We start from the raw sequence: 13,616 nt of genomic DNA, 5'->3' as shown, positions 1-13,616 counted from the left end.
CAACGTTACGCGCCAGTTCAAAGTCCAACATTAAGTTCCAGGTATTTGCAACTTTTCGACAAAGGATTTTTGGCTGCAATCGCGGCCATAAATTACGACTATCCCCGTTTGCTGTGTGTTTCGGTGTGTCTACTTAGCGAATAATTAGCCGCATGAAGTTTGACTGAGGGCGACGACGATGCCGAGGTGGCCAAATTAGTGTTCGAGCGAAAAACGTCTGGGATGATAAATGTGGAAATAATGTTCCTGCTGGGGGATTACCTCTTCTTAGGGCTGTACTTTCTCGAGCACCCATTAAGTTATCCCCGCTCTTTCAACTTTGCCCTCGCAGGCGGGGAAACGAATAAATAAATCAAAAATCGTTAAGTAAATAAATAAAAGATCATTTAAGCAAATACAAATCAGAGAGGAGGACATCGGCAAGAGGAAAACGGAATAAAAAAGGAAAATGTTGCGACCTTTGTTGCGAGTGTATGAGTGTGTGAGTCTGCAAGTGTGTGTGTGTTTGGGGTGTCTGTGGGCTTTCAGCGCTCGGTTGTTTGCACTCGGAGGCATTAAAAAGTTTTTCTTGTGAATAAACGTGAATGAAGTCGTGTGAAATCAATTGTAAACAGGGTATCAGTATCAATGCCAATCCAAACACTCGCACCCCGGGCACATGTGTGTATTGGTGGCAAACAGTGCGCGATAAAGAGGCGATAATCATAATCAGCTTGCCACCCAGGCACACACAGATTTGAGCGCCGCGTGTGTGTTTGGCCAACCGAGAGGAGTGCACCTGCCGCTGCCATGGAATATTTACAGAATTCTGGCCGCAGGTCAGCAGCGCCATGGAATGCAATTGCAATTGCAAGGGGAATCCGGCGGCGAATAAATAAAATGCATGCGACCATTATTTAAAAGACAAAGGCCAGGGCCATTGAAAACAGGGGCAATAGCAGCGGCAGAAGCGGCGGCAGTGGCAGAAAAGATTCACTGCGACACACTAATATTGTAATCATAAATTTTCATAAACAATTTCGCCTGCCTGCAGTCGGACTCCCGCTTCCCGCTTCCTCCGCTCGCTCTTCGGATTCCGGCTCGTGTTTCCCGGAGACCACGACATTTATAATAATTAATTGTGCGCAAATATATGCCCGCAAATGGTCAGCGGAGGCAGGCCAAAGTCAGTTTCAGTTCCACTTCCACTTCCGTCTAATGAAAGCTCCCTGCTCGGGCGCCACTAGCGCAGCCACTGCAAACAGTGAGTTATTTGTGTCGTCCTGGAACACACACACACACACACACGCATACACACTCGCATACTCGCAGAATTTACAGCCCTCGTTTTGGGGTCGCAACCCCAACGACCCGCGGTCAGCAAAGGTGCGACACATAAACTCAAACGGATGGGCAGGCCGAATAAAAAACGTAGCATACTGTTGTGCGTGCGGGGAGTGAGGAGTGCGAGCGGCAAGGAGAGTGCGGCTATCTGCTGTTGGCCATCTTCATTCGGCCCGCCGCGCCAAGCAAAAGCCAACAAATTGCAACATTTATTCTGCAAGATGAATGGTCGCTTGACAATTTATATGTGTGGCCATAATTTTGGCCTGCCTGGGAATGGGAATGGAAACTGGGACCTCGTAGCTCCAAAGCTACGAAGCTACGAAGCTCCGAGCCTCCAGGAACCCAAAGTTCGGGGCAGGGGTTCTCGATCTCTTACGGCCGTCCGCTCATAATGGCCAAAAATTAAAAACAGTAACCACCACAAGACGAAGCGACCGCTGGGGAAATGGCAATGTGTGAAATAAATTGCTAAATAAAATAAACGAGCGAACACACGGCGACAAATGAGCAAACCGCGGGCAGGGAGCCCGGAAAATGGAAATGGAAAATGGAGAATAGACAATGCCCAAGGAGCGACAGCCGAAAATAAATGCAATTAAAAGCGATAAAAATAAGTGAAAGTGACTTTAATGGCTCGGGGCATTTAGAATGCGGGATAAGAGATAAGCCTTAAAAAATGCCTAAAATGATAAATTCAAGATACTTTGCATGCAAAAAGGAACTTTAAATAAAATATTTAAGCTTTCTTTTGCCACTCGTTGATGTGGAAGTTCGGCTAGACATTTTTATATGCAGTTACCAAAGCGACTTCCCGCGCTTATCGATAGTTATTAACAAAGCCAGTGGGAAATTTAGCCGTGGGGTCTGCGTGGCAAAGTCGCACTTCCGCTGCGTCGATTTTGCTTGCGGCTTTTCGCCTTATTTATGCGTTTTCCGCCCCGTTTCATTATGCGCTGCTTTTCCAGCGCCGCCGCCACTCGGACAGTTAATTTTGAATTGTCACCGAGCACGTTAGCCGCGAATCGGCGCAGCTGGAGGTGGAATGTGAAATGTGGAATTGGGAATGTGGCTCATTGTTATCGCCGTGTTATGCACATTCCCCGACAATTAACACGCGAGCCACTTGAGCAAACAGCGAGGACGACGACGACGGCGACGGCGACGACCAAGTGGCTGCATAAGCGATAAAACGTTCGATACACAATGTCCTGCCGCCGGTCAAGTCCTGCCACTTACTCGCCTGAAATTCGGGAATTACCCGGGCGGTTTGGGGGCTGCGTGTGCGCCTGTCTGCCTTCGGTTTGATTTATTTGGCTTTGTTTTCCTCATCCCGTATTTTTATACCCCCTCTCCGGCTTGTTTTTCCGTGCGTTGCGTTTAGGTTTTATTTTTGTTTTGGCGCTTTTGTTGGCCAAGCCAGCCCTGTGAACCTGAACACCTGTTGTTGTCCTTCGAGCTCCTTGCGACATCGTCCTGCGTGGCCCGGAGTTTAATTGCCCTTTGTTGTCGCTTTCGTCGTTGTCGTTTGTACGGCTCATTTATTTACATTTTGTTAACATAAACAATGCGTAAAAGTTCGATGGCTTCGGCCGGCCGAAGTGGGCGTGGTCGGCGTGGTCGTGGCCACGTGGGGTGGTGTATGGTGAGTGTGGCAGGATAATTTTGATTGCCTGCTCTTTTTGCCCGCTCCGAATGTGCGTGCGTGTTGGCCTGTTAATAAGCTGGCCAACTATATGGCCTACTCTCCTCGCCGCGGGTCAGTCGGCAGCTCGCCTCGGAAATTGGCCATTGTGGTGCCTAATGCGTGCGCCTAAATGTGTAGATAATTTATGCGTGGCATGTAAATATTGACATGGCCCAGAGCCAGACGCCCGCTCCCTCGCCCCCGCCGGAGGCCCCAGACCACGCCCCCCGCTATCGCCATCGCCCCCGCGCTCAGCGAAAGTCAATTAAAATTAATTTTCATTGAATGCCAAACGAGGCGGTGATGGAGGTGAAGGCCGAGGTGGAGGTGGGAAGCAGTGAGGCGTGAATCCTGCAGCCCGTGGACTGCAAGACAAAAGACCCAAAAACGGAGATGCAAAAGGAAAATTCGGAAAAATTTCTGGGTGAAAACATCTAGAAAATTGCGCAATTTCCTGCGCCTGCAGATAGGCAACACGAATTTATGCACAATACTCTCACTCGCACTCGCACTTGCACCCCGGGCACATTCATTAAAAGTCGAGTCCTGGCCAGGACATTGGGGAATCGCAACTAAATTAGTTGCACAGCCAGTTATTATTACTGCAGCTGCAGTGCTGAGCCGCTCGGACTGAACCGACTAAACCAGAAACGGAAACGAAACGAAACCAAACGAATCTGAGTTGAACATGGCCAGAGCTCGCTTTTTGGCCCTGGCCAATTTAAAGTTATTTGTAAATGCAACTAATTTGGCGTAGACAAAAGGGACTTCTTCAGGCCTTAATTATCAGCTCAGCTCTGCTCCGGTTCGTCCTGTTGTTGTGTCAACCCTTTGCCATTGCCGTAGCCGTTGCCGTTGCCTTTGCCTTTCCCCCCGCTCCTCGCACCGGAAATATGTACTTAATTAACATGCAACTGGATCATGGAGACTCCGTTTTGAGTTTCGTTTGAAAGGCGAGCGGCCAGCTGCCTCGTTTCCACTTTTGTTCCCGGTTCATTTGGATCTGACAAGTATCGATGGAATTTTCATCTCGAGTTGCCTTTTGTGCAAATGATAGCATTATGCTTACTAATAAGCTTTTGCCGTTTGCTCGCCAATGGTATTTCAATTTAAAATTCGAGGTACACGAAAGGATAAATGAGTTCCAAAATTTACGGGAAAAACGTCACTAAACGTAACTCCCATTTCATACTTACCTTATTTCAGCTTTATGCTTCAAGTGTGAGGAATCAATAAAGATATTCGAGGGTGTGGATCTCAGAGATTTCCCACAGTTAAGCCGGTGCGAATTGTCACTATGATGTGACATGATTGGAGAAGAGGTTGCCATAGTGTCCTGGGACAGGACATGGCGCAAGCGTCGCTGTGACGCCGGCAGCGGTAACCACAACAAGCGGAGCAGGCGGCGTCCTCGTTCCGCTTTCGTCCTCGGCCTGTCGTCGTCAATAAGTCAAAAGTTGGAATTTCATTATGCCAGCCAGCCCCGAAAGTAGGCAACGCATTTTGGCACACAAACAGCGAACGGAGGGTAGCTGAAACTAAAACCAACTGCCGCGCCATTGGCTGGTGTCCCGATGTCCTGAAGTCCGGGTGTCCGGGTGTCTGTGTGTCCTGGTGTCCTTTCCCTCCACGGCCTACGCCCCTCGTGTGAGACAACTGCGCTGCAAATTTGTCATTTTGCCAAACGTCTAGCGATGTGAGTTAGCAACCGACGACATCGACGAGGACGACTATAGGATTCGCCCCAGCTCAGGCCAAAAAAAAAAAGAAATCGCCGAGAACCGAAACCAACTACTAGAACGGGGAGCAAATAAAAATTGAACAGCGAGTGGAGCTGGCTGACATCGGCGGGGCTTCAGCGGTTGGGAGGTTGGATTTCGGCTCTGGAGGCTTTCATGTTCCCAGCGCAAGTGGGAAATTAAATTCTTGTTTCGCACGTCATTTAAATTCGACACTGTCAGTGTATCGCCGTACAGGGGTCACTAGAAAAGTCAATACTCTACTCTTATCTTTAAAAAAAAATGCAGGAATAATATATAAAAAATTAACCAGAAAATTAACTAGAAAAATCAAAACGACTTTCCATAGAGCATTTGACTCTCACTTAGAAAAGCTTGGCTTGTTAAATGAACTGGAAAACTTCAAAAAGTCCTCACTGTACTTGTGCATCTATGTTTGCCGCTATGTTGCGGGCGCGGATAAGACATCGACAGCTGCGGCGGTGGAAATGCGTTTAATTTAATTTGCGGCACTCGCTGCTTGGCAACCGCAGCTCCAGCCAGCGGCGAAGAAGAAGTCGAGGGAGCCGCCAATCGAGTCCGCTTGATTTGACTCGATGGGGCCACGTTGGCCCTTTCCATCTGCAGTTGTTATTGAGACGGCGACAAGGCCGAGCTTCGCCGAGCCGTCAGAATAAATGCAATCAGGCATAAGCCGCGCACAAACAAGTTCTCTGTGTGTGTGTGTTTGTGTGGGTGTGTGTTTGTGTGTGGGAGTGCGAGGGCATAATGATCTGCAGTTGCCACCTAATGCGGACTGAAATGGCGTTAAGGGTTTAAGTGGGGACGACACGCCAACCTTGAGGACACCGCCCGTGGCGCAGAAAAGCATGCGACACTTTTAGCGGGAATCGAACGAGCTCGTCGCAGTTGGCAGTCGTCTTAGCCAAAGACAACAATTATCCTGCGGAAAAGGGGGCGGATCCTTCGGGCGGGGGAATCGCTTGGTCACTGGCAATGAAGTCGCAAAGTCGTAAAAATTATTTTGTGACAAATCGTCCGCGTACGTGAGCCTCATTTAAATGCGTGAGTCCCAAAATGTTATTAACAATTCAACGGGCCATCGCAACCCCGCTCGGCAAAGAAATGGTTCTGGGTGGGGTTTACAGGCCAAGCCCAATTCGAAACCGCTGAAAAGTGCGCATCAACTATTTCAACTATTTCGCCACGCACATGTCCTCGAAGCTAACCCCTCTGTGAAGTTTTACACTAAGAATAACTTTAGCTTAATTTGCATAACATTTTTAAGTATACCATTTGATAGGGAACATAGAACTTTTAGTAAGAAAACATATGAATTGTTCATGAGAGTTCTAAAAAGATAAAAACTTTTCTTTCTTTAGACTGTTTTAAAATATTTTCCATGTGAGGCATGCTGGTAACTGACATGAGTAACTCTACATTTCTGTAATCAAAGATCGACTTCGCGAACATTTTCCCGCAGTGCTCTCCACCCTCGCCCCAATCCTCGCCAATTGAGAATGCTAACAACAACGTGACATGGCTGAAGAAAAGGGCAAGTGGGATGAACTGGATTGGGTTCAGTCACTCGGCGAGTGATGTAATACGTAATATGCGACTATGACGAGGACTTGCTTAGCGCTCGCTAAGCTGTCGCCTGCATGTGCCGCCGTGCATGTGTTATGAGGAGCCACTGTGCCGCGGAGAGGGATCGGGATCGGGATAGGTTTAAAATAGAGGAACGCCTTGCTCCGCTGCCATAAGCGGCAAATTGCGTGCCAGGGAAAATTGTGCGTGAAATGTAAAGTACACTCGGACAGTTGCCCCATTCCTCGCTGACTGCTGGCATTGCATTGCGTGTTCGTGTCGCTTCGGAAGCTCCCCTTCTATGCCTAAGTCATAACTGTTCGGGGTGCGTCCCATTCCCCCATTCCCCCATCCCCACCTCTTCCCCTTTCCCTCACAATTCACCCATTTCCATGTATCAGTGCACTTTGGCTCCGAGTTGCAGGCCGTCCTTTTAAGTAAATTAAGCATAAAAACGCAAAGTGGACGCCATTATGTCGCAGTGCGTCGGCATCGTTGTTGCTTTTCCCATTTCCCATCCAGCCCCATATCCGTGTCAGCGTGAAAACGAGCTCGAGAATGAAAACTCCGTCGACTGGGCTGACATTTCAGCGTTTTTCGCTTTTGCCACTTTCTAATTTATTTATGGCATACGCACACATCCACAGAGCACCCCTCTATACGTATCACAATTTCTGCGCTTTTCCTCCCTTTAATTGCAGTTGAAGTGCGTGTAGCTGTGCTCTCGGCGTTTATGGATATTGCTGCTATTATTGTCGTTGGGTATTTGCGGAGAGGAGTAAAAGTTTTTTGATTTATGCAGGGAATTAACAATAGACAAGTCCTGCGTTTCCTACGTATGAAACTTTGATTTTTACCATAGCCAGCAAGGTAATAAATATTAAATTAAAGAAACTACTTCATCTACTGCTTCCTTTATGACAGGCAATATACATTTTATTTTAAATTATCCTTGAATTACATAAGCATACGTTAACACTGAAAGGTTTTTCATGGCTTTTACTTACGGACACGCCCCTTGAGCTATTCTATAAATTATTTGCATACCAATAGAAAGGCAATAAAACCCACAAGTTTCAGCCACTTTAATGGACTTTGAATAAAATTAAACCAATTTCGCTGGCATATTCTGGCCTGGTAAATCATCCATAGCGCGGACGTAAATAGACATGATTTCATAAACTATTTGAATTTAATGGCTTCGCCGCTTCACAGTCTCCAGGAATTGATTACTGCCTTCACCCAATAAAAAGTTGACTGATCCCTCGGTCGAGGGCTGTTTCGGTCGTAAAATTGTCCATAAACTTTTTTCCACTTGTTTGGCAATTGTCTCGTTGCTCGTTTAATTTTTCAACACGACTCGTTTTCCATATCGTGGCAAATGACTATTAGGCGATGTAACGAGTGCCCCATTGTCCTGGCAAACAGTGCGTAACGGAAGTTCGTCGTTTACCGAAAGGACGAAAATGAGGAGGACGACGCATTGATTAGCGCGTGCCATTTGACTATCATAAATGTCATAAATTGATTGTCGTAAAGAAATGTCAACGAGGAAGTTTATTTGTTTTACGAGCCGGGCTACGAAGCGTTTTAGAGTCGGTAAAACTGATATAGAATTTCTCTCGGGGGCCATTTGCGTAATGAGTAAGTGACGCCGGTCCATAAAAGGGGTTCAATAATGCCAGTTATTCCTCGGCGCGCCTACGTCGCGTATACGCAATTTAATAGCCGCAAATATTGGAAACAAAAATGGAATGATTGACGCCAGACAAAGGTGGCTTTCGGCGTTTTCAAATTGTCACGCTAATTGTGGAACATGTGGGCGTGGCCGAGGCGCCTGGCTGATTGTTTTTTTTAGGGGGCGGAGGAGTGGGTTTCGTGCCGGCAATGCGACGTTGCTGTCATGTTAAATTCATGACACTTTGTGACTGGGCCCGTAATTGATTAACTTTGATTTGAAATTGTTTTCGACTGGCCAAAGTTCACTTGCATGCCAAATCCGCATCCGCATAGTTATCCGCATGTAAATACATGGTAAACAAGTCAACAATCTGTTTACGAAAAAAGCCCAAATTAAATCCTTGGCCACAACACAGAGCGCAGAGCACACAGCTCCTGGGGTCAAAATGGAAATATGCGCTTGCATTTCAAAACACGTAATTTCGCACATGGCCAGACAATTTTAGTTGTGTTTTCCAATCCGCTTCTTTTTTTCCTCCGGCTTTGGCTCAGGTTGCTCTACGGGCTAAATAAAACATTAATCCATAAATATTTCATGCTGCCTCTTTTGACGAAATGTCCTGGGGCTGAGCAACGGGAATGCTTTTCGGCAGAGCACAAAACTTCTTAGCCAAATGCGTTTTATTAATCAATGTGTGGGTGTGTCTCTGCCACTCGACTGCACTCGCACACACACACACACACATACGTATCGTCCTTTCGAATGTGCTTACATATTCATAAATGCATAAATTGAAGGTAAATTCGCAACGAAAACATTTCGCATCACTTTATATTAAAACTTGCCTCCGCCTTTCTCCCTTTCTCTCTTTCTCTGTGTATGTGTGTGTGTGTGTATTTTTCTTATGGCCATCTGCTGTGGCTCTGCTTTCTCTCTCTCTCGCTTTGTTGTTTGCTTTTAATTTTCGAATTTTGAAATAATGCCTGCAGTTATTTGCTTAAGTGTGCGTATAAAAATCAAGTATACGCACTGATAACGTACCATTTTAGCTGCACACATTTTTCTCCAGTGTGTGCGACTGCGTTTCCGGCAGAACAAAGGTCGAGAGTGGAAATATCTCGGCTGCGGCAGATGCAGATGCAAAATCCTGGCTTCGGTTTCAGGTGCATAGGTGTGGATTAACGAGAGCCTACGAATTCGGAGTGATCCCAGCGCCGAGATAAGAGCCGGCTTCCCTTTACAGCAGCTCCTGCATTGCGATTGGTCCAGCCTACAGTGATATCACACTGCCTGCATCGTTTTTAACGAGCAGAAGCATCGGACTCTGCTTCTGCCATTTAATTAATTAACAATGCACCGAGAATTTATCGAAAGAAATTTGGGAGAAATGCAGCTCGGAAAATGCACCAATTAAACGAAGAAAACTTGGCAAATAAAGCCAACTCAACCCGGACAATTAGTGCCTGCCATTCGGACCACAGACAATCTTCGGAGCGCAAACAACAGAATCATTCCTCTATGGGCGAAAGAATGCGCAACTAACTAATCTAATTAGGCGAACCACAGTCATCGGGCGGAGTCTGCCAGCTCTGTACAGAATGTGGCATATGAGATATGGGTGCGTCTCGTAAAATGAGTTTTATGACGATGCATAAAAATGTTGAATGGAATTAATGAGACAAAATTAGACATTAGCTGGGAGAAGGGCAGATACAGACCGCCATCCGGAGACCGCCACTCAAGTATTCAATGACCGCAATTGACATTTATGTGGCAAAGCGGTCTGCGACCAAGGATAATCGAAATAAAATGCAATTAATTGAATTTATCGTTGCAGTTAGGGGCACTAAACTTAAGCCCACTCCCAGGAAATGTTCTGGGAGAATGAATTAGGAAGAGGGTAATTGAAATGTTATTAAATTTCTTGACATTATTCAGATTTTATTGGTTTTTCGTTCGTTTATATGGCTGTGATATGAATGTATGGATCTGAAACTGATTTGATTAACAGTGGACTTTCGCAGGGCAGCGATGAATTTATGAGCTTTAAATTACACATGTCCCTTGGTCATAAATCACAACAAAGGGTCGGAAGCGAATTCGGGCGAAGGAAGGAGCTGGGGAATATTCACATCTTACCAAAGTATTGGCTGCATGGCAAGTGTTTTGGATGCACCGGCAAACATTGCGATTCGGAGGCAAAGTCCCTGGCCCATTCCTTTTCCCATTTCTGGCCATATCCCTGCTCCTCGTCCTGTCCGCATTCGTATTCCTATTCCTATTCCTATTCCTGTTGCAATCCCAAATCGAGTCGCCGGCCTTTGTGCATTGCCACTGACCATTCATCCGGCTCGTTCACTTGCACGTCGTCGTATTCATTCCTTTTGCCACGGTTGCACATTGTCACCGGAAGTGGCACACAACCGCACAGCTCACTCGCACACCAGCACACTTGTGCACACACACACACACACAAACACATGCAGGGCAACTGTCCCCAGAACCAGTCCCATTTCCATTCCCGTTTCCATTCCCACTGCCAGTGTCATTTAGCCGTTGACATGGCAGCCAACCAACTTCCTTCGACTTTGGCCAGCTGCCGCTTGGCTTTCCCACACAGCGGGAAAAATATTTAACTTACACGTAGGAAATTAGAAAAGTTGATTAAGTCTTGTATATCATTAGAAAGACAGAAATTTAACAAGTCAAAATATTTAAAAATGATTAAGCAACCAAACTAAGAAGGTTTTCCTGTGTGTAGTAGTAGCCTTAAACATAAGTTAAGTATTGAGTGTGCTATAAAATTTGATAGTAGAATAGTGTTTCAGAAAATATAAAGGAGATATGGCAAAAGTTATTTATCCGTGCACCCGCTTCCCTACTGCCCTGCTCCACTTTTCTCATTGCCATTGCAAATTCTATGCAGTTTCTTATTCTGTTTATATGGCAACCAACATTGGCATGCAACGCATGCGTGTGGCACATGCCACACATGTCGTGTCCAGCACCAGGAGCTCGCTCGTCCTGCTGCTCCTGCTCCTGCTGCTGTTCCAGCTGCATGTTGTTGAGTTTCATGAAGTGTTTGCGGCTTTGTCGGACAACAGCGACATCTCCCCCACGACATCAACGTAAACTGATGGGCTGAACACCAGCAGCCAAGAGCTGTGGAGAGCGATTAAAGTTTTTCGAGGAACCGAAAAAGTCCGGCGATCATCATCATTAGAGATATATAGTGCGGTGTGTCCAGGGTCGGGCTGTTTTTATGCCACGCATTACGGCCGTAATCCTGGCGGAGGGGCAACGAACACAGCCACCGAGGGCCATCAAAGTGGTGCAAGGTCCCTCATAAAGTGCATAACTAAAGCGCAGTCTTAGACTTCACATTCATAGGTGCACAATGGTGTTGTTCCCCACATTGCCCCCCAGCCTCCCCTTTTCCATCTCCTGGCCTTTATTAGATGACACTTTTTTGTTGGTCTATCTGTAGTTTTGTGGCTTTGCGGTCGGGTGATAAATTTCATTGTCTTCGCTGCTGCTGCCGCTGCCGCTGCTATATGATCCCAGTTTTTTCTCCATTCATCTGCGTCCTTCGAGCCATATCAGCAGGAACTATCCAAGTGAGCGACTTGAGGCCCCTCGCAACCGCATCATCAGCAGGTCAGGATTTGGTATATTGCACATAGGGAAAAACCGAGGTATCTTCTAAAAATTAACACCAAGAGAAGCTTTTGGTTTTTAAATTACAAAAGCTTGTGCATAAATTTGCAGTCATTTTATGTAGTTTATGAAATAGTTTTCTATTTAAACACTCCTATAGCAGGATTTATTTTATTTTTAAGTACAGATTTCTAATCTCTAATTACCTCCTGGTACCACCAATAGTTTCCTCTGTGTAGCTTCAGCCATGTGTGCCATCGGTTTGGATCCAACAAATGACACAAAACTGCCAAACGAAATCACTATGAATGTCGCTTGAGTTTCGTCATTCGGACCAAAGTTGTTTCCCCTCGATCTCCCCGCCCCCTCCCACCGAACCCCGCCTTCCCCCATCCCACCGCTGGGGGCTAACGAATTTTGACAGGTGCCATTATTAGTTCAGCACTCTGACATTTTTTGCGGTGGCTCCGCTCTGGTTTTTCGGTTTTCGGTCGGGTTTGGCTTTGTTTCTCGCCCCGTGCGTTCTAGAGTTTTATGGCCATAAGAGTTTTACTCCTCAGATGGATGACAGCAATAAAAGAACCCACAGACACGGGACCTTGATGCGGCCGGCCCGTTTTATCACACGAACACACATTGCTCATACGCAACGGTGGCCACGGGCTTCCGCCTTCCACTTTCCTCTGGCCTCACTGGCTGCACTAATTAAACTTGTGCTCGCCTCTTATTATGGCTGCATTGCATGGCATCGGTTAATGTGAGTTACACGACACGGCACTCGCCGGCCATCTTGCCCCTTCCCCCGCACCGCACCGCCCCGCCCCGCCTACTCTACGCCTCCCGAAGGCTGGGCACCTGGCGGGTTTTTATGCGGCGGTCCCATTGTCTCCCAGGTGAAACTGCTCTGCGGCGAGGGCGTTAAGCATTTATGTGCGCGCCTCTAATTAAAATAAGTTCGCATGGCAATGGCACTTCAAAGTCTAAATTGTCCTTATGGCTTACTTCGCTCCGGCTGCGCAGGACCCAAGGCGCTGCGGACCTCTCGCCGTGCGGCGGTCACCGCCGTCAGATATATGTAATTATAATATTTTTTATTAGCGCATCTGATATGGCGGCAAACGGGCAAATACATAAATTCCGCCGCCTTTGCCTCGGCGTGCGTCCTTCGGGCTCGGGAGCTTTGATTTGCCCAGGGTCTATAAAAAGAGGAGCTCAAAAAAAATAGAAGTGAGTATAATGCTCCCCTGATACTCTCATATTTAAATTATGTATAGAGCAAAGTTTTATACACAAAATTTTAATTTAATTTGTACTCCTCATGAATGCAATTAATAAACTTATGAACTTTACTATTACAAAACTTTTTTCCCTTTTTAATAATTACCTTTTAAATATTTGCTAAAGCGGGCATTTTCCCCAAATCGTTGTTAATCATTTCGCTTTTAGGGTATGCGAAAGTTGTTTACCAAAGTTCACCGGCCATGGTTGTTCGTTTTTTGCAGGTCGCATTGTTTGTTATAAATTTTAATATACTAGATATATATATATATATATGTTGCAGGTAACACGGCAGTGGCAGCCACAATGAGACCACGCCCCTTTCCCAAATCGGACAGACGGGGGGCGGCGACAACAAGGAGCAGGACTACAGCTGCCGCTTTTTATCCTCGTGGATGTCCGAAAATTCCTCGTTCCGGGGTTCCCCCTGAGTTGATAATATAAATGGAAAAACGAAAGGTCGACATTTATTATGAGGCTTTATCAGCAGAGGACATTTGTTCTGTTTTGTGTTATGAGCCGAGGATATTCGGCTACTTGTAGCGATGCAGGACATTGTGGGCAGGACCCGTGTTCCCTGCGAAAATTGTTTGCTTCATTATGTCCCGACTGCGGTTGTCCGACGACGAGGGCACGTGTTTTCCTTGGGGTGGCATCCGTATCA

This window comes from Drosophila ficusphila, unplaced genomic scaffold (genome assembly GCF_018152265.1).
Source record: "Drosophila ficusphila isolate 14025-0441.05 unplaced genomic scaffold, ASM1815226v1 contig_791, whole genome shotgun sequence".
In the NCBI taxonomy this organism is placed as follows: Eukaryota; Metazoa; Arthropoda; class Insecta; order Diptera; family Drosophilidae; genus Drosophila; species Drosophila ficusphila.
The sequence above is the reverse complement of the archived record's forward strand: the minus strand, read 5'-3'. Positions refer to the sequence as shown.